The sequence below is a fragment of the Neophocaena asiaeorientalis genome, unplaced genomic scaffold (assembly GCF_003031525.2).
Source record: "Neophocaena asiaeorientalis asiaeorientalis breed wild unplaced genomic scaffold, Neophocaena_asiaeorientalis_V1.1 scaffold634, whole genome shotgun sequence".
In the NCBI taxonomy this organism is placed as follows: domain Eukaryota; kingdom Metazoa; phylum Chordata; class Mammalia; order Artiodactyla; family Phocoenidae; genus Neophocaena; species Neophocaena asiaeorientalis.
This window is the reverse complement of record NW_020173971.1, coordinates 852,394-873,418: the sequence shown is the minus strand read 5'-3', so window position 1 is coordinate 873,418 and position 21,025 is coordinate 852,394. Positions and strand designations below refer to the sequence as shown.

Here is a 21,025-nt window from a genome sequence, read left to right as displayed (position 1 = left end):
GACCTGGAACGGTGGGCAGGAGAGTTTAGTTCTGACACGATGGTTTCCTAGGATGGCAAATCTCTCTGTTACTGAATCAGCAGCGTGAGTTAGTGGGGTCCCCAATAACATTCTCAAAAACAGTGTGAACCTGAATTCTTTCTCTCTGGGCTTAGAGACAACTGACTGGTGTTTTTCTTAATGGCTCTCATAGAGCTGTCATCCTCCTTCCTGATTTTGGGGAGGCTGTGTGGTAGGGGGGTTAAATGTGTGAGTTTGGGAATCAGATAAGTCACCTTGTGTTCTTGAGAAAGGTATTAACTTCCGTTTTCTCATTTGTAAAATTGCAGGAGGGTGCTGGGTGCAGGCAGGGGTAATACGTACTCCATAGGGTTGATATGAAGATTAAATGATGTAGCGTGTGCAGAGAACCTGGTATAATGCCTGGTACGAGATAGGTGTCCAATAAGCAAACTCATTATTAGTGCCTTTCTTTCACCCTCATGGATCACTTTATTTCCCTCCCTTCTGTACCTTTGAGTTGCTAATTTTTACTGAGATCTCTTTTGTGTCATACTTGTGTGAGAGGATGTTAAACACAACTGTTCCTCTGGTCTTAAAGCTTTAGCAGAAGCACCGGAAGCCAAGAATAACAGGTGCAACACTACAAACACAGCGACTATGAAACCAGCTGTGGCCCTTTGCTCATCAGCCACCAAGCAGGTCCATGAGAAAAGGCCTAGAATTCACTGGGTGGTTCAAGAGGCCAGTAGAGGGCTGCCAGTATGCCGGGTGCCACCACCTGTCCCACCCACGGGGGCTGAGGAGGGAGGGCTTTCCCTTCTCCTTAAGCCAAAGAGAAAGGAGCCACCTAGAGAAAACTCCCCTGGAGAGTGTGACATGGGTTCTCTGAAGTTTGAACAGCCAGCTGTGAGTCACCTGAAAAGAACTTTTTCCAAGAAGACATTCTGCCAGGATGAGGCACCTACAGCAGGAAAGGGCTGGAGATACTTTGTTGCAAACAGAACCTGGGCTGCTGATGGGTGCAAAGAGCTTGTTAACAGTCAGCCAGAGGACAACCGGCACCAGGGGACTGTGGTCTCCAGGAAGGGGGCTCTTGCAGGAACCCCTAAAAGTCCCCGGCTACACCCAGAGGGTCTTTCTGTTCCTCAGCTCCCTTCCAACCCCATTAATCACTCTGGAGGGGCCCTACAATTCAGCCCACGAATGAGGTAGAGAGTGAGAAAAAGAAAAGTCCAACTCCCAGAGTGTCCTGGGTGGCTGGGAGAGGGGAAGAAACTTTAAATTGAATGAGTGTGGAGTTTTGATATTAGACTGGACTGAGCATATTATTACCTTAAACCTATTGTTACTGGAGAGTAACTGAAAAAGCTTTGGTCTCAACCCAAGATCTAATCCAGGGGACAGGTGGGGTGGTAGGGCTGATGGATTCCTAGAGACAGGTTTAAAGGGAGTGTTTGCCCTTGGTGCACAGCTCATGTGATAAGCTGGTAGCAGACTGAGCCCAGACTTGTTAGCTTTGCTCTGGGTTTAGGATTGGCTCTTATCCCAGGAGGACTATGGTGACTGATTCTGTTATGATAACGTAAATCTTCATGTATCAGAATTGTTGTCCACAATCCTGCCTGGAAATGTAAAGATGAACAGACTTGATTACTCATTGATATTTTGGGAGCCTGCAAGGCAGTTAATACAACAGAAAAAAAAGGCTTTGGGCATGTCAGTCTTAGCTCAAATCCAGCCCCATTAGCTGCCATCTGCATACTATGTGCATAACACTTAACTTCCCTGAGGCTTGGTTTCTTCACCTGTACAATGGGTATTATCCCTGGGCACCCTGGAAGAGTTATGAAGTGTCAATGAAGTAATGGATTCAAGCAGTGCAGTGCCTAACTTGGTACCATCAGTAAGTGTGGCTGCTGTCACTCTGTTCAGGGCAGGAGTGAAACACTGTGGGTGACAGAATAATGCACAGTCTCTGTCTTCAAAGAGCTTCTATTCCGGGAATGGGGTAGATTGAATGTGTGCCTATGGAACTCGTGCTGCCAGTCTTTGATGAGGGCTACATATTTACCAAGGTTTTCACTGATTTCTTTATAGACAAGATGATTAATTAGGGTTGGATGTCAGGATTGTTTGGTGAATCTGCAGCTGAATAAAAGGCTAAATCCAAAGAATCTTTAATTAATGGGTGTGATGCAAATGGCAGAAGTGGGCAAGAATGACCTTGGGAATTCCCTCTACTTTGTCTGGACAACAATCCAGCTGGGATTTGGGGCACCTTTTCTCCAGTGGGAAGTGCTCCTGGCATCCTCCCATGAGGAGATGGGGCTGCAGCATCCCATGGGTCTGAGGTCTGCAGGTGCTGGTTGTCTGCTTCTGCAGGGAGCTCCTAAGAACAGCTGGCACCCAAATCCAGACTGCCAGGTGACCAATAAGGTTATTTTCAGACTTGCCCTGAAAGAAGGGAAAGCAGTTTGGGACCAGGTCCCTGCCCTGGAACACAAAACCACATGGCCCTGGAACACAAAACCACATGGCCCTGGAACACAAAACCACATGGTGAGGTCAATGCCCTGACCCCACCCCCCTCTCATAAAGAACAATGGGAGGAAGAAAGACCTATACTTTCTTTTTCTTGCTGACCCTCATTTTGTATGTTTCCTCCTATTTCTAGCAAAGTCCATTCTTTACCCTATCTGTATTTTACTATGAAATTCACTCAAGCCCTGGAACATGACTGAAAAAAACTGCCTCACATGACAATGGGTTAGTTTTAACCAGATAGGGGGTTTCTTACCATCTACCACTATAACAATGCTCTGCTAAGTGGTTTGACCTAGGTAAAGATGTAGAAGGCAAGCTGCTCAGATCTCTAGGGGATATGAAGCCGGGGGAAGGATGGGTAGAGATAGAGAATACCTGGACGGCAGAGTCAGAATTCTAAAAGATCTCAACAAATACACTAAAGAGAAAGTACAACAAGGTCAAATATAAATTTATTTAGGTTAAAAATATTATAAAGTATAAATGGGAGAACTCATCTTAATAGAGGTTCATGTGAAAAATACCTGAAAGTTTAGTAGACCCAAGCTCCAAATGAGCCAATAGTATAATGCAGTTGACAAAGAAGCTAATTCAATCTCGGGTGCTGGGAAGAACAGGAACAGTTAGTTTCCCAAGTTCACTGGCTGGCCCAGATCTGGAATACCCTACACTGTTCTGGGAGCCATGTTTTATAAAGGCCAGTGAGAACCTGATGTAGAGTAAGAATAATAGTGTAGGATCTTACGAAGAAATGTTTAAAGAACTGAAGACATTTAGTTTGAAGAAGGCAAGATTTCATTATCACATAATGGCTTTCTTAAAAAATTTGAAGGGCTATTATCCAACCACTCAATAAACCATCCATGGTTATACTGAAGAAAAAAGTAGATTTTTTTTTTCATGGAGCAGAACTAGTACAAATTGGTAAAAGTCATAGGAAAATGATTGTCAGAGCCAAACACAAAACAAAATAAAAAACAAACAAAAACTCAGACATTTACTTTTCCAAAAATGTGACAAGCTTCTTCACAGAGGGGTGCTCTCCCCCGTGGCGAGGTCATGAAAGCAGAGCATGGGGCCTGGGCCTCACAGAGGAGAGTCCGGGAAGGGTGGTCTCTGAGCTGTGCCAAGTGCTTTTGTGGCAGAGACTGCTAGTTGCCTGCCCAATGTACATTCTCCCTTTCTTTTTAAAATACAGAACCATGATTCTATATGAGGCAGCAATATACCCGGCCAAAAATTATATTTCCCAATCCCTTCCAGTTAAGTGGGGTCCCATATCTAAGTTCAGGACAAAGAGTTGTGAGTGGAAGCATTTTGTGGGACTTCTGGGAAGGATCATTAAGGAGAATTGATTATCTGGGAAGTACACTTTTTTTCCCTTTCTCCTTTCTGCTGCTTGGAGTATAGATGCAATGGCTGGCACTCCAGCAGCCGTATTGAACCATGATATGACATTTAGTATAGAAGGCCAGGATGGTAGCACAGAAAGGTAAAAAGAACATGAGTAACTGATGATGACAGAGCTGATGTTCAGTACATATCTATTAAGTGTTTATTATGCTCCAGGGAATGTTCTAGGCACTTGGTGAACAAAACATAGTGTCTGCCCTCATAGATCCTAAACAAGTGAGGGAGCCTGGGATGCTTGCTACATTATACAAACTCTGGTGGGTAGGGAGGCACTTACATGGAATGAAATGGGGCCCTCTGAAGTTGTACAAAGGGGTAGTCCTTATGAGAACTTACATGGTAGTAGTATACTTATAATCTTGATTAGATAGATAAGAACACTGAGATGTACAGATATTCAGTTATTTCCCAAGATTACTCAAAGAATGATCAGGTTGGAATTCAACCCTAAGTGTGACTCCAAGCTCACTTTCTTAACAATTTATCTCAACTTGTTCATGGGCGGTAGGAGAAGGGTAGGAGCACACTCAGAGAAACAGAAAGAGAACCAGGAGAATGTGACATTTTAGAAGAGAAGGGGGCAGAGAATTACAAGAAAGAGGAGGGGTAAAGAGAAGTTAAGGAAGATGAGGACTGATAACAAGCAACAGGATTTAGAGAGTACTCATTCTTGACCTTTAAGAGATCAATTTTAGTAAGAATATTCCTAGCTTACTTTACTTCTCTCAACTACAGTCTTTTTCGTCTCATAACTGGTTTACAAAATCTTTCATTCTTATATGTCTATTATTGAGATTTATGTTAAAAATAGATTTCAGCAATTGTTCAGTAGTATAATTATTTCTATGACATCAGTAGTACGTCCAGTACCAATTTCTTCTGTTGTCAGTCTACCAAATGCCACCAAGAATTACACATTGTGCAGTGGTGGCAGGTGTTTTGCAGGCATTTAAGTATAGAACTGGGATGTTTTTCACAAACAACTTCTTAAATTCACATCCATGGACCTGAAAGGTGTTTGTGCAACATATGCTTCTTTTTCTTCAACTGTAGAGTAAGAAATAGCATTGTCAAAATCACTACTGAGAAGTATACATTCTCATTTTATTTCTGGGGGTATGGAGATTACATTTCTAAAAATGTTTCCGCCTATGAATTTGTCTTCATAGTTCAGAAGAAAAGTGCCCTTTTGATTGTCAAGGAACTGTGGTAGGTTGTAAACGTCCCCAGAAACTCTTAAGCTTTGAAAGATATTTCCTAAAATAGTTTGAATTTGAAAGATAAAATGGAAGGAGAGGAAAGGTAAGTCATAAATTATCTGCTACTGTTCTTCAACCCCATCATGTCTTCTCCCATGCTTCTCACTGTTTTCCTCACCTCTGTATGCTGACCTTAGCTGATGAAAAAAGGGAAAGTTTATTTCCATACGCAGCAATGAAAATGAAAGTTCTTCAGCATAGCAGGGGTTAATGCCATGAAGTATTTCTTGGAAGACAAAGACAACAATTATTCTGGGTTTGATGAATAAGGAGCAGAGCAGTGTTAATAACATGCCATGAGCCCAGGAGATAACAAATGAGTAAGTGTGGAAAGAGATACTTGTTTTCTTCTGAAAGGCTTGTGAAACGGCTGTGTTATGTAAATGTGCCCTTTGGGTGTATAATAGACATGGACAGTGAGATAAACTCTGCTCTGAGAATGGAACCCACGTCAGACTTCCTTTCCGGCTGTGATTACTTCCCACAATGATGATTGATTTGGTAGAGTCTAGGTGGGGATAAGTTGATCAAACCAGGAGTGAAAAGTATTATTGAGACACTGGCCTTTGCCACTGCACATGTGCTTGCGGTCAGCCACTGTCAATACACAGACAACCAGCCCTTGCAGCCAAACGTACATGCCTCTGGCTTCAGCCACCACTGTCAATTGCTTTGGTCCCTTGCCACTGGACCTGGAGGTGCCACCAAAGACTCCAGCAGCCTTTGTAGCCACTGTGGACTCCCCATAGTTCTTGCCACCAAGGACCATGCCAAAGATCACAACGTCAGGGACAACAGCTGCCTGAGCTGACAAGATGCCATGCCCCTCCATGGACCTGGCACCACCACATGCCCCCACGCTTGCCACACCTCGCCACTAAACCTGGGGCCAGTACGCACTCCAGCATGTCCGTACCCTTTACCCTGCAAGTCAAGTTCTTTCCTTACTGAAATCGGTCCATAACATCTGGAAGAGGTGACTGCATCTTCAAAGGCACAGACACCTATGGTAGGTTATTGAGTCATGAGGAATCAAGGAAATATAACACCACCAAAGGAGCACAACAAACTAGTAACTGACCCCAAAGAAATGAAGATCCACAAATTGCCTGAAAAAGAATTTAGAACAATTCAAAAGAAGCTCAGGGAGCTACGAGAAAACACAGATAAAAAATTTAACAAAATGAGGAAAACAACACAAGAACTAAACGAAGAGTTCAACAAAGAGATAGAAAACAAAAAAGAACCAAACAGAAAGTGTGGCACTGAAGAATACAATGACTGAACTATAAAAAGAAAAAAAAAAAAGGAGTGGAGAGCTTCAACTATAGAACAGATCAGGCAGAATACAGATTCAATGAACTCTAGGACATAGCACCTGAAATTATCCAACCAGAAGAGAAAAAAGAATGAAAAGGGATGAAGAAAGCCTATGAGACTTAGGGGACACCATCAAGTGAGACCACATTTGCATTACAGGAGTCCCAGAAGAAGAAGAGAGAGAAAAAGGCAGAAAGCTATTTAAAGAAATGATGGCTGAGAATTTCCTAAATCTGGGGAGAGATATAGACATCCAGGTACATGAGGGTTAAAGCTCCCCAATCAATGTCAACCCAAAAAAGACTTTACTGAGATATATTTTTAAAAAATATTTATTTATTTCATTTATTTTGGCTGTGATGGGTCTTAGTTGTGGCTGGTGGGATCTTCACTGTGGCATGTGGGAATCTTTAGTTGTGGTATGCATGCAAGATCTAGTTCCCCAACCAAAACTATCAACAATCAAAGAGAAAGAGAGGGCTTCCCTGGTGGCGCAGTGGTTGAGAGTCCGCCTGCCGATGCAGGGGACATGGGTTCGTGCCCCAGTCCGGGAAGATGCCACATGCAGCGGAGCGGCTGGGCCTGTGAGCCATGGCCACTGAGCCTGTGCGTCCGGAGCCTGTGCTCCGCAATGGGGGAGGCCGCAACAGTGAGAGGCCTGCGTACCGCAAAAAAAAAAAAAAGAGAGAAAGAGAGAATCTTGAAAGCAGCAGGAGAAAAATTCATCACATACAATGGAACCTCCATAAGGTTATCAGGGGACTTCTCAGCAGAAACCTTGCAGGCCAGGAGAGTGAGTAGGATGATATATTCAGAATGCTGGGAAAAAAAACCCTGCCTAGTTACATCTACAGTTCTGTTTCATTTTTTAAAGTTGTGAGTAAATAATCAAGCTTTGAAAGAGAAACACAGTACTATTTCAGTCATTTCCCTAATGACTCCATGTGAGCAATCTCATTTAATCTTCAGGACAACCCCGTTATTATCCTCATTTATCCATGTATTCAGAAGAACCGAGGGGTGGAGACTTTAAATATCTTCCCCATCGTCCCAGAACTGTAATTATCTGAGACTGGATTTAACTAGGCAGCCTGACTTCAGAGCCCATGCATTCAACCATTCAGAGCTAGTTTCAAACCCAGGCCTGTCTGAGACCTTCAATCCTACACTATCTAGATTTTTTTCTTGGGATATGGAAAGAAGGGATGCTTTGGGCTTGAATAGGATTCTGGAGATAGTCTCAAGGCTTGATAATTTTGCTGGGGCCTTATGCTATATACCTTTTTTCTGTTGGGAATTAAATAATCAATCTTAGGGAAAAAATGATGACTTTTCTTCAGTGAGAAATTCAGCCACAACTTTATGTCATATTTATGAGAAAGGGCTACAAGGTAAGTTAATACCAGCTTGAATGCACTTTAGACTATTTGTTACCAGAGTCAGAGAAATAAACTTCATTTTTCAGTGTGTTTCCCAAGATGTGGGCATAGTAGATTAGCACCCACCAGGCACCCTTGTACAGGGAGGGTAAGAAACAATATTGGAAAAAATCAAGGATTCTCATGAATAGATCTTGGTAGACTGTGTTTCTGCTAGCAGAGGCGCCTGAGTAGAGATCCCCATCAGTAGCTCCGTACAACTTCAGAGCCAAACTGGTGGCCCCATCTAGTTGCAGAGCTCAGTTGGCAGTTCTGCCTGATTTGGGTCTCCAGCCAGCGGCCTGACCAGGCCATGGAGTCCATCCTAGAGCCCTGCCTGGATAGGAAGGCAAGTCATCAACCCAGCCCACCAGCTGAGCATAGCCTCCAGCCCTGCCAAATAAGAAAGCCTGGCCAGGCACTGGGCAGCAGTGGAGCACATCCTACAGCCCAAGGAAGCAAGTCAGCAGTCCTGCTCGACTGCTGAGAAAGGCAGAAGGAGGAGGCCACTTCCTCAAATGCACAGATGGCAACATAAGTATATAAGGATCACCAAGAATCAGGTAAACGTGACACCACCAAAAAAACCGAATCTATCCAATAACTGACCCTAAGGAAATGGAGATCTATGAACAGTCTGATAATGCATTCAGAATAATCATTTTAAAGAAATTCAGTGAGTTACAAGAAAACACAGATAGACAAGTAAACTAGATTAGGAAAACAAAGCATACACAAAATGAAAATTTCAACAAAGAAATAGAAACCATTAAAGAAAACCCACAGAAATCCTAGAGCTGAAAAATAACGACTAAACTGAAGGATTCAATAGAGATCTTTGTTAGCAGATTCAACCAAGCAGAAGAGGAATCAGTGAACTTAAAGACAGCTCATTTGAAATTATCCAGTCAGAGGAGCAAAAAGAAAAATGAAAAATTGTGAAGAAAGCGTATGTGAATTACAGGACACCATCAAGAAAAAGAAATCTATGAATTATTGGAGTTCCAGAAGAAGAGAGGGAGATATCATCTGTTAGAATCACTATTATCAAAAGGACAAGAGATATAAGTCAGACACAGAAATACAAATATTGCATGATCTCATATGTGGAATCTAAAAAAAAAAAAAGTGAAACTCATAGTAACAGAGAGTAGAATGACAGTTACTATATGTCTAGGAGTGAAGGAAAGGGGAGATACTGATCAAAGGGTACAAACTTTCAGTTGTAAGATGTATAAACTTTTGGAGACCTAATGTACAGCATGGTGACTGTAGTTAATAATAATATATCGTATACCTGAAATTTGCTTAGGGAGTAGATCTCAAGTGTTCTCACCAAACTCAAAAAAATGGTAACCATGGCTAGTGATGAATATGTTAACTAGTTAGATTGTGGTAATCATTTCACAATGTATACAATGTATCAAAATATCATGGTGTGCATCCTATGTATATACAATCTGTCAAAAAAAATAAATAAAATTTTAAAGTACTATTGAATTTAGAATGAAATTTTCTGGGATTTTGTTGTTGGTTTTCTTTTTATCATTTCAACCAGCAGGGTTACAGGTAAGTCTCTCTTTTACTAGCAAAGAGGAATATAACTAGCAAAGCCTGCTGTTGTTTAGCCTGCTGGCTGCTGCACTGGGAGGTGGGGTTCCTTTGCTATGAGGGCAGGTTTAATGAAAGGAGAAAGGGAGGAATAATAATCTCATGTCTTCTTTAAGCTGGACACTAGGTACATTGATGTACGTACCTCGTTTAATCTTCACGGCTCTGAGATATACATTATTAGATCTTCTCCATTTTTAGACTAATGACTGGAATATCAGAGAGGTTAATAATGTTCTTATGGTCACAATGTTAGAGTTCAGCCAGAACTTAGTTATTTTCTCCTTACTTTTATTTTATTTTTTTATCTTTTTTATTATTTTATTTTTAATTTTATTTATTTATTTTTTTAACATCTTTATTGGAGTAAAATTGCTTTACAATGGTGTGTTAGTTTCTGCTTTATAACAAAGTGAATCAGCTATACGTATACATATACCCACATATCTCCTCCCTCTTGCATCTCCCTCTCACCCTCCCTATCCCACCCCTCTAGGTGGACACAAAGCACCGAGCTGATCTCCCTATGCTGTGCGGCTGCTTCCCACTAGCTATCTATTTTACTTTTGGTAGTATATGTAAGCCCATGCCACTCTCTCACTTCATCCCAGCTTACCCTTCCCCCACCCCCGTGTCCTCCAGTCCATTCTCTATGTCTACATCTTTTTTTTGTTTGTTATTTTTTTGTTTTTACGGTACGTGGGCCCCTCACTGTTGTGGCCTCTCCCGTTGTGGAGCACAGGCTCTGGACACGCAGGCTCAGCGGCCATGGCTCACGGGCCCAGCCGCTCTGTGGCATGTGGGATCTTCCCGGACCAGGGCATGAACCTGTGTCCCCTGCACCAGCAGGCGGACTCTCAACCACTGCGCCACCAGGGAAGCCCCATCTATGTCTATATCTTTATTCCTGTCCTGCCCCTAGGTTCTTCAGAACCATTTTTTCCTTCTTTTTTGAGATTCCATATACATGTGTTAGCATACAGCATTTGTTTTTCTCTTTCTTACTTACTTTACTCTGTATGACAGACTCTAGGTCCATCCACCTCACTACAAATAACTCAATTTCATTTCCCTTTATGGCTGAGTAATATTCCATTGTATATATGTGCCACATCTTTTTTATCCATTCATCTGTAGATGGACACTTAGGTTGCTTCCATGTCCTGGCTATTGTAAATAGTGCTGCAATGAACATTGTGGTACATGACTCTTTTTGAATTATGGTTTTCTCAGGGTATATGCACAGTAGTGGGATTGCTGGGTCATATGGTAGCTCTATTTTTAGTTTTTTAAGGAGCCATACTGTTCTCCATAGCAGCTGTATCAACTTACATTCGTCACTGCACCACCAGGGAAGCCCTCATTGTAGTTTTGATTTGCATTTCTCTAATGATTTAGTTATGTTGAGCACCCTTTCATGTGTTTGTTGGAAATCTGTGTATCTTCTTTAGAGAAATGTCTATTTAGGTCTTCTGCCCATATTTTGATTGGGTTTTTTGTTATTTTGAAATTGAGCTGCATGAGCTGCTTATAAATTTTGGAGATTAATCCTTTGTCAGTTGCTTCATTTGCAAATATTTTTTCCCATTCTGAGGGTTGTCTTTTGGTCTTGTTTATGGTTTCCTTTGCTGCGCAAAAGCTTTTAAGTTTCATTAGGTCCCATTTGTTTATTTTTATTTCCATTTCTCTAGGTGGTGGGTCAAAAAGGATCTTGCTGTGATTTATATCATAGAGTGTTCTGCCTATGTTTTCCTGTAAGAGTTTTAGAGTGTCTTGCATTACATTTAGGTCTTTAATCCATTTTGAGTTTTATTTTTGTGTATGGTGTTAGGGAGCATTCTAATTTCATTCTTTTACATGTAGCTGTGCAGTTTTCCCAGCACCACTTATTGAAGAGGCTCTCTTTTCTCCATTGTATATTCTTGCCTCCTTTATTAAAGATAAGGTGACCATATGTGCGTGGGTTTCTCTCTGGGTTTCTATCTTGTTCCGTTGGTCTATATTTCTGTTTTTGGACCAGTATCATACTGATTTGATTACTGTAGCTTTGTAATATAATCTGAAGTCCGGGAGCCTGATTCCTCCAGCTCCGTGTTTCTTTCTGAAGATTGCTTTGGCTATTCAGGGTCTTTTGTGTTTTCATACAGATTGTGAAATTTTTTGTTCTAGTTCTGTGAAAAATGCCAGTGGTAGTTTGATAGGGATTGCATTGAATCTGTAGATTGCTTTGGGTAGTATAGTCATTTTCACAATGTTGATTCTTCCAATCCAAGAACATGGTATATCTGTCCATCTGTTTGTATCATCTTTAATTTCTTTCACCAGTGCCTTATAGTTTTCTGCATACAAGTCTTTTGTCTCCTTAGGTAGGTTTATTCCTAGGTATTTTATTCTTTTTGTTGCAGTGGTAATGGGAGTCTTTCCTTAACTTCTCTTTCAGATTTTTCATCACTAGTGTATAGGAATGCAAGAGATTTCTGTGCATTAATTTTCTATCCTGCAACTTTACCAAATTCATTGATTAGCTCTAGTAGTTTTCTGGTAGCATCTTTAGGAGTCTTTATGTACAGTATCATGTCATCTGCAAACAGTGACAGTTTTGCTTCTTCTTTTCCAATTTGGATTCCTTTCATTTCTCTTTCTTCTCAGATTGCTGTGACTAAAACTTCCAAAACTATTTTGAATAATAGTGGTGAGAGTGGGCAAGCTTGTCTTGTTCCTGATCTTAGTGGAAATGTTTTCAGTTTTTCACCATTGAGAACAATGCTGGCTGTGGGTTTGTCATATGTGACCTTTATTATGTGGAGGTAAGTTTCCTCTATGCCTACTTTCTGGAGTGTTTCTATCATAAATGGGTGTTGAGTTTTGTCAAAAGCTTTTACTGCATCTGTTGAGATGATTATATGGTTTTTAATCCTTAAATTTGTTAAACTGGTGTACCACATTGATTGATTTGTTGTCCATTTTATTGTCATAGAGTTGCTTGTAGTAATCTCTCATGATCTTTTGTATTTCTGCAGTGTCAGTTGTTACTTTCCTTTTCATTTCTATTTCTACTGATTTGTCTTCCTTTTTTTCACGATGAGTCTGGCTAATGGTTTATCAATTTTGTTTATCTTCTCAAAGAAACAGCTTTTAGTTTTATTGATCTTTGCTACCATTTCCTTCACTTCTTTCTCATTCATTTCTGATCTGATCTTTATGATTTCTTTCCTTTTACTAACTTTGAGGTTTTTTTGTTCTTCTAATTGCTTTAGGTGTAAGGTTAGGTTGTTTATTTGAGATGCTTCTTGTTTCTTGAGGTAGGATTGTACTGCTATAAACTTCCCTGTTAGAACTGCTTTTGCTGCATCCCATAGGTTTTGGGTTGTCGTGTTTTCATTGTCATTTGTTTCTAGGCATTTTTTGCCTCTTTGCTTTCTTCAGTGACTCTTGGTTATATAGTAGTGTATTGTTTAGCCTCCATGTGTTTGTAATTTTTACAGATTTTTTTCCTGTAATTTATATCTAGTCTCATAGCATTGTAGCTGGAAAAGATACTTGATATGATTTCAATTTTCTTAAATTAACCAAGGCTTGATTTGTGATGCAAGATATGATCTGTCCTGCAGAATGTTCCATGAGCACTTGAGAAGAAAGTGTATTCTGTTGTTTTTGGATGGAATGTCCTGTGAATATCAATTAACTCCATCTTGTTTAACGTATCATTTAAAGCTTGTTTTTCCTTATTTATTTTCATTTTGGATGATCTGTCCATTGGTCAAAGTGGGGTGTTAAAGTCCCCTACTATGATTGTGTTACCGTCGATTTCCCATTTTATGGTTGTTAGCATTTGCCTTATGCATTGAGGTGCTCTATGTTGGGCGCATCAATATTTACAATTGTTTTATCTTTTTCTTGGATTGATCCCTTGTTCATTATTTAGTGTCTTTCTCTGTCTCTTGTAATAGTGTTTATTTTAAGGTCTATTTTGTCTAATATGAGAATTGCTACCCCAGCTTTCTTTTGATTTCCGTTTGCAAGGAGTATCTTTTTCCATCCCCTCACGTTCAGTCTGTATGTGTCCCTAGGTATGAAGTGGGTCTCTTGTAGACAGCATATGTATGAGCCTTGTTTTTGTATCCATTCAGCCAGTCTATGTCTTTTGGTTGGAGCGTTTAATCCATTTACATTTAAGGTAATTATTGATATGTATGTTCCTATTACCATTTTCTTAATCGTTTTGGGTTTGTTATTGTAGGTCTTTTCCTTCTCTTGTGTTTCCTGCCGAGAGAAGTTCCTTTAGCATTTGTTGTAAAACTGGTTTGGTGGTGCTGAATTCTCTTAGCTGTTTCTTGTCTGTAAAGGTTTTAATTTCTCTGTCAAATCTGAATGAGGTCCTTGCTGGGTAGAGTAATCTTGGTTGTAGGTTTTTTCCCTTTCATCACTTTAAATATGTCCTTCCACTCCCTTCTGGCTTGCAGAGTTTCTGCTGAAAGGTCAGCTGTTAACCTTATGGGGATTCCCTTGTATGTTATTTGTTGCTTTTCCCTTGATGCTTTTAATATTTTTCCTTTGTATTTAATGTTTGATAGTTTGAATAATATGTGTCTTGGCGTGTTTCTTCTTTGATTTATCCTTTATATGACTCTCTGTGCTTCCTGGACTTGATTGGCTATTTCCTTACCCATATTAAGGAAGTTTTCAACTATAATCTCTTCAAATATTTTCTCAGTCCCTTGTTTTTTTCTCTTCTGGGACCTCTATAATTTGAATGTTCATTTGTTTAATGTTGTCCCAGAGGTCTCTGAAACTGTCCTCAATTCTTTTCATTCTTTTTTCTTTATTCTGGTCTGTGATAGTTATTTCCACTATTTCATCTTCCAGGTCACTTATCCGTTCTTCTGCCTCAGTTATTCTGCTATTGATTCCTTCTAGAGAATTTTTAATTTCATTGCTTGTGTTGTTCATCATTGTTTGTTTGCTCTTTAGTTCTTCCATGTCTTTGTTAAACGTTTCTTGTATTTTCTCCATTCTGTTTCCAAGATTTTAGATCATCTTTACTATCATTACTCTGAATACTTTTTTAGGTAGGCTGCCTATTTTCTCTTCATTTGTTTGGTCTGGTGGGTTTTTACCTTGTTCCTTTATCTGCTGTGTGTTTCTCTGTCTTTTCATTTTGCTTAGCTTACTGTGTTTGGGGTCTCTGTTTCGCAGGCTGCAGGTTTGTACTTCCCGTTGTTTCTGGTGTCTGCCTCCAGTGGGTAAGTTTGGTTCTGCCTCCAGTGGGTAAGGTTGGTTTTGTAGGCTTCCTGGTGGAGGGGACTGGTGCCTGTGTTCTGGTGGATGAGGCTGGATCTTGTCTTTCTAGTGGGTAGTACTGTGCCCAATGGTGTGTTGGGGTATCTGTGAACTTATTATGATTTCAGCCAGCCTCTCTGTTAATGGGTGGGGTTGTGTTCTTGTTTTGCTATTTGTTTGGCGTAGAGGGTGCGGCACTGTATCTTGCTGGTTGTTGAGTGGAGCTGGGTCTTCACATTGAGATGTAGATATCTGTGAGATCTTTTGCCATTTGATATTACGTGGGGCCGGTCGGTGGTCTCTGGTGGACCAATGTCCTGAACTCGGCTCTCCCACCCAAAGGCTCCAGCCTGACAGCTGGCTGGAGCACCAAGACCCTGTCAGCCACTTGGCTCAGAAGAAAAGGGAGAAAAAGAAAGAAAGAAAGATAAATAAAGTAAAGTAAAATAAAAGTATTAAAATTTTAAAAATTATTAAAAAAATAAAAAAGCAATAAAAGAAAAGAAAGAAGAGAACAACCAAACCAAAAAAGAAATCCACCAATGATAACAAGTGTTAAAAACTATACAAAACACACACACACAAAACAGACAGACAGAACCACAGGACAAATGCTAAATCAAAGCTATACAAATAAAGTCACACAAAGAAGCATACATATACACACTCAGAAGAGAGAAAAAGGATAATATATATATATATAAAATAAAAAATAAAGAGGAAGAGAGCAACCAAATCAATATATGAATATACCAGTGATAATAAGCTCTAAATACTAAACTAATATAAACAAAAAGCCAGAAACAAATTAGTTGCAGAAAGCAAACCCCAAGTCTACAGTTGCTCCCAAAGTCCCCTGCCTCAATTTTGGGATTATTTATTGTCTACTCAGGTATTCCACAGATGCAGGGTACATCAAGGTGATTGTGGAGATTTAATCCGCTGCTCCTGAGGTTGCTGGGAGAGATTTCCCTTTCTCTGTTCGCACAGCTCCTGGGGTTCAGCTTTGGATTTGGCCCTGCCTCTGTGTGTAGATCCCCTGAGGGCATATCTTCTTCGCTCAGACAGGACGGGGTTAAAGGAGCTGCTGATTCGGGGGCTCTGGCTCACTCAGGCCGGGGGAAGGGAGAGAGGGGTACGGAGTGCGGGGCGAGCCTGTGGCGGCAGAGGCCGACGTTATGTTGCAACAGCCTGAGGCACGCCATGTATTCTCCCGGGGAAGCTCTCCCTGGATCACGGGACCCTGGCAGTGGCGGACTGCGCTAGCTCCTGGGAGGGGAGGGGAGGTTAGTGACCTGTGCTTGCACACAGGCTTCTTGGTGGCAGTAGCAGCAGCCTTAAGGTTTCATGCCCGTCTCTGGGGTCCGCGCTGGTAGCCATGGCTCGCGCCCGTCTCTGGAGCTCGTTTAGGCGGTGCTCTGAATCCCCTCTCCTCGCGCACCCTGAAACAATTGTGTCTTGCCTCTTATGCAGGTCCAGACTTTTTCCCAGACTCCTTCCCGGCTAGCTGTGTTGCACTAGCTCCCTTCAGGCTGTGTTCACGCAGCCAACCCCAGTCCTCTCCCTGGGATCTGACCTCCAAAGCCCGAGCCTCAGCTCCCCGCCCCCGCCCGCCCCGTCGGGTGAGCAGACAAGCCTCTCGGGCTGGTGAGTGCCGGTCGGCACTGATTCTCTGTGTGGGAATCTCTCCACTTTGCCCTCTGCACCCCTGTTGTTGCACTCTCCTCTGTCGCTCCAAAGCTTCCCCCACCACCCCGCCCACCCGCCGTCTCCGCCAGTGAAGGGGCTTCCTAGTGTGTGGAAACCTTTCCTCCTTCACAGCTCCCTCCCAGAGGTGCAGGTCCCATCCCTATTCTTTTGTCTCTGTTTTTCCTTTTCTCTTTTGCCCTACCCAGGTATATGGGGAGTTTCTTGCCTTTTGGGCAGTCTGAGGTCTTCTGCCAGCATTGAGTAGGTGTTCTGTAGTTGTTCCACATGTAGATGTACTTTTGATGTATTTGTGAGAAGGAAGGTGAACTCCACGTCTTACTCCTCTGCCATCCTGAAGGTTCTCCTTACTTTTAAATTTGTTTTTCTGTTGGACCATGATATTGCCATAAGACAGAGTAGTTTTTTTTTTTTAACATCTTTATTGGGGTATAATTGCTTTACAATGGTGTGTTAGTTTCTGCTTTATAACAAAGTGAATCAGTTATACATATACATATGCTCCCATATCTCTTCCCTCTTGGGTCTCCCTCCCTCCCACCCTCCCTATCACACCCCTCCAGGCGGTCACAAAGCACCAAGCCGATCTCCCTGTGCCATGAGGCTGCTTCCCACTAGCTATCTACCTTACGTTTGTTAGTGTATATATGTCCATGCCTCTCTCTCGCCCTCAAAGTAGTTTTAATAATGGGGAAGGTCTTATAGGTAAACTCAGACCAGAAAATATTTTTTATCTCACCTGCTGTTGCAGAAAAACTCCAACCCTTTCCCACTGCAGTAGCACAGAGGATATGGAAATTCACAACTCCTGCAGTACCAGCATGGCACTGCTTTTTTCAATAGCAATTAGGGACTGAAACCAAAATAGCAAGCACAGTGACAACACCATAGTTGAACTCACAGTAGTTGAAGTAAGATACCTGTTTAGGGAGAGCATGTGGAAAAGTGGCATCCTGGCTAGCATGCCCGGTCAGGACAAATGACTGGATCACATGGACACCAATGGCATATCCAGATTGGAGACCTGGTGGAGATCCAGACAGGGGACTTAGACTGGTGAACTGGGTTGACAGAAGAAGTGTCTCCAGGCAATGACAGAAATACCACTTCAGCGTCTCTTTTTTAAGGGCTCCAAAAGTCCATTTGCCAAATGTATTTTGCTAACTTTTAGAACGTTGCATATGAGTCGTTTGCAAAGAGTGATTTTGATTTCACACTTCTGTTGCATTTGAGAATACCCTCCAGTTATTCTCAGGAAGAGGTGATTGAATTGAGTGGACCCAATGACATTACAACTACAATGTCATCCCTTACAGAACCAAGTCTGTTCAAGGTACTATCCTTCCCATTTCTGTGAATCAACTTTTGCTTAGACACATTTTCTGTGCAATGTGACCTGAAGGTTAAGTGACTTATCGGGAATGTCTCTCTATACTTTTACCCAAACTGTTCCCTTTCATCTGTAATTTCCTAACCCTTAAAATTTTTAATTTTTGCCTTTAAAATCTTAGTCGTCTTAAGGGCTTCCCTGGTGGCACGGTGGTTGAGAGTCTGCCTGCCGATGCGGGGGACACGGGTTCCTGCCCTGGTCCGGGAAGATCCCACATGCCGTGGAGTGGCTGGGTCCGTGAGCCATGGCCGCTGAGCCTACGCGTCCGGAGCCTGAGCTCTGCAACGAGAGAGGCCACCACAGTGAGAGGCCCGCGTACCACGAAATAAAATAAAATAAAATCTTAGTCATCTTTTAAGACCCAGCTACCACTTCTAGTCCACCTCATATAGATGTGCGCTTACCTTTCCTTCCACACACTGAGCACTTAATTATATACTGTAAGGGACCCCAACTGTCAAAGCATATCTGGAAAAATAGGCTTTCAATTTCCCTGGAAGGAAAAGCAGAGACAAGCAGCTCAAGAATGCCTAGCCATTAGCTCTGCTTGTCCCTGAATGTGGATATAGCTTCACTGATGCTGAGTTTTGTTCAAGAATTAGGAGATTCCAGAATTCCTTTCAGTGGATGTACATCTGTTTGTATTGGGTGGGCCAAAAAGTCTGTTTGGGGTTTTCTGTAAGCTATAAAATTTCTGAATTAGTAATGTGAACCCAGTGTAGAAAAAGGACATGGCTAGAGATTAGGCTTCTCTGATCCAGCAAGATTCCTTACATGGACTGCACACTTGTTAGGGAATTTGGGGACCAAAGACGTGCCATCAAGACAGGTTTCATCTACTGCTCTGTGGGACTGCTCATGTCAGCTGAATTGTTGTTTCCTTTTACAAATAAACTGAGAATTTAGTCTAACCGCTCTGTCTGTCTCTTTTTGTCTCACCACTTCCCACCTATTTATAAGTCACTGAAATGTTGCAGTAACCAACTGTTGTGACTTTGTTACATTAACATTTGTTAGATAAAGCCTCTGGGTACCAGATGTGAGCCACAGTTCAATAGACGACCACAAAGGAGTTGAAGCAGAGAAGTGTGTTACTTACAGGTCCTGGAGGAGGTACATGGCACACCTGAGGGGCCACCTGGAGAGGTCAAGGCAGAGTGCAGGCAGAAATCACAGCAGGACCTGGGGCACGTGCCTTTATTAGGGTCTGTGGGTGGAGCGTTTTGAAGTTCCTGGGCTCGAGTCAGATTACTTAATTAAACCCAGAAGAGTGGGACTTTAGCAAGCTCCATGGGAGTCTTACCTAAGGGCCAGGTAAAGGGTAGAGAGCGAGAAGGCGGGGGAGACTGTTGATCACAGGGCTGCTGGGAAGTCATAACAGGAACTTATATTTGCTTGTGACTCTGTGGGCTGCAATCTAGGGCATGTGCTTTCAAGAGGGGGCTAGTATCAGTTAAAGGCTCTGCAGGCTGCTTGGCCAAACAAAATGGCTGCCGAGGTGGCAGTATCATGGAGTTACTTAGCTAAACTCTCAACACAAACCAAATCAGAAATTCAGTTTCTTGAGGTCTATGACATAGATAGATGACATAGATGATGGATATAAAGAGAGTCCATTCCCTTTTAACTGCTGTATGACAGTTCATTGTGTGACTCTATCGTATTTTATTTATGCATTTCCCTCTGATGGACATTTAGGTTTGTTTCTACCTTTTTCCTAACGCAAACAATGCAGGAATCTGTATCCTCGTACAGATTTCCTGAGAATGGCTGTATTTTTGGTTCACAATCATTTATTTCCTCAGGCCTTGCTAAGCTTCCCTACAGTCAGCCTACTCTTTCCTACTGCGTCGACTTTGCACTTGGCTGTGTGCCTTGCTTTAGCCAATGGACCATATGCCATATCTGAGAAAAATATTTTAATGTATTTGTGTGATTTGGCTTTGCTTCCCTTGAGGTTCTGCCCTCTGTTATGAAACAACATGCCCCAGATAGTGGCTGCTCCTTTGGTGTAAGAGCCAGCATGAGAAGATACATGGAACCAAACCAAGCCCAGCCAAGTCCAGCCAGGCCCAGCTGAGCCCTCCAAGCCCAGTGGAACCACAGCCAACCCTCATGTTTCACCAGGAAGACAGTTGTCCATCGTTATAATCCACTGGAATTTGAAAATATTGGTTGCCGCAGCAAAAGCTAACAGTTGTGGGAGTAGGTACCTAAGAGTAAGCTGCTACCGTAATAAAACTCCCCAAATATGGCTTTGGCCTCAGGAGACCGTCATTGTGGCAATCTTTGTCATGCAGATCATTTGGGAAACTGTCAGAAATGTACTAAATGTTCTTGTGGCTTAGGGTAAAGAGATTTCAAGGCAGAATGTTTACAGTATGAGTATTAGTTGTCACTACCTGTATTAGATAAGGCACTAAAAGAAAGATACTAAGAAAATAATCAGCCTATTTGTTTTCAGGTATAATTTATCGATACAATAAAAATCCGTCCTTTTTAGTAAATGGTCTGGGAGTTTGGACAAATATATACAGTCATATGACTACCACCAAAATCAAGATATAGACCCTTTTGGAGTCAACCCCCTGCCCCCAGCTGTAGCCCTTAGAACTACTAATTTGTTTTCTGTCTCCGTAGTTTTTCCTTTTGCAGGAAGTCCACTAAATGGAATCATACAGTATGCAGCCTATGAGTCTGGCTTCTTTCACTTGGTATATGCATTTGAGATTCATCCATGTTGTTGCATATGTCAATAGCTTAGTTCTTTTTATTTCTGAGTATTATTTCACTGTATAGCTGTGCCATGTTTTAGCAGTTCACTTGTTGAAGGAGATTTGGGTTTTTCCCAATTCGGGGCAATTACAAATAAAGCTACTATAAATGTTTGCATACTGTTTTTTGTGTTAACTTATGTTTCTTTCTTTTGAGAAACATTTGGAAGTAAGATTGCTGGGTCTAATGATAAGTACATGTTTAACTTTATAAGACACTGCTAACCTGTTTCTAGAATGGTTATACGGGGCTTCCCTGGTGGCGCAGTGGTTGAGAGTCCGCCTGCCAATGCAGGGGACGCGGGT

The 21,025-nt window shown here is 41.8% G+C and overlaps 1 pseudogene; it reads left to right on the top strand.

Moving 5' to 3' along the window:
* Positions 1–660: 660 nt before the first annotated feature.
* LOC112404956 (polyadenylate-binding protein 4 pseudogene) overlaps positions 661–21,025 on the top strand; it is a 56,590-nt pseudogene continuing 36,225 nt past the window's right edge.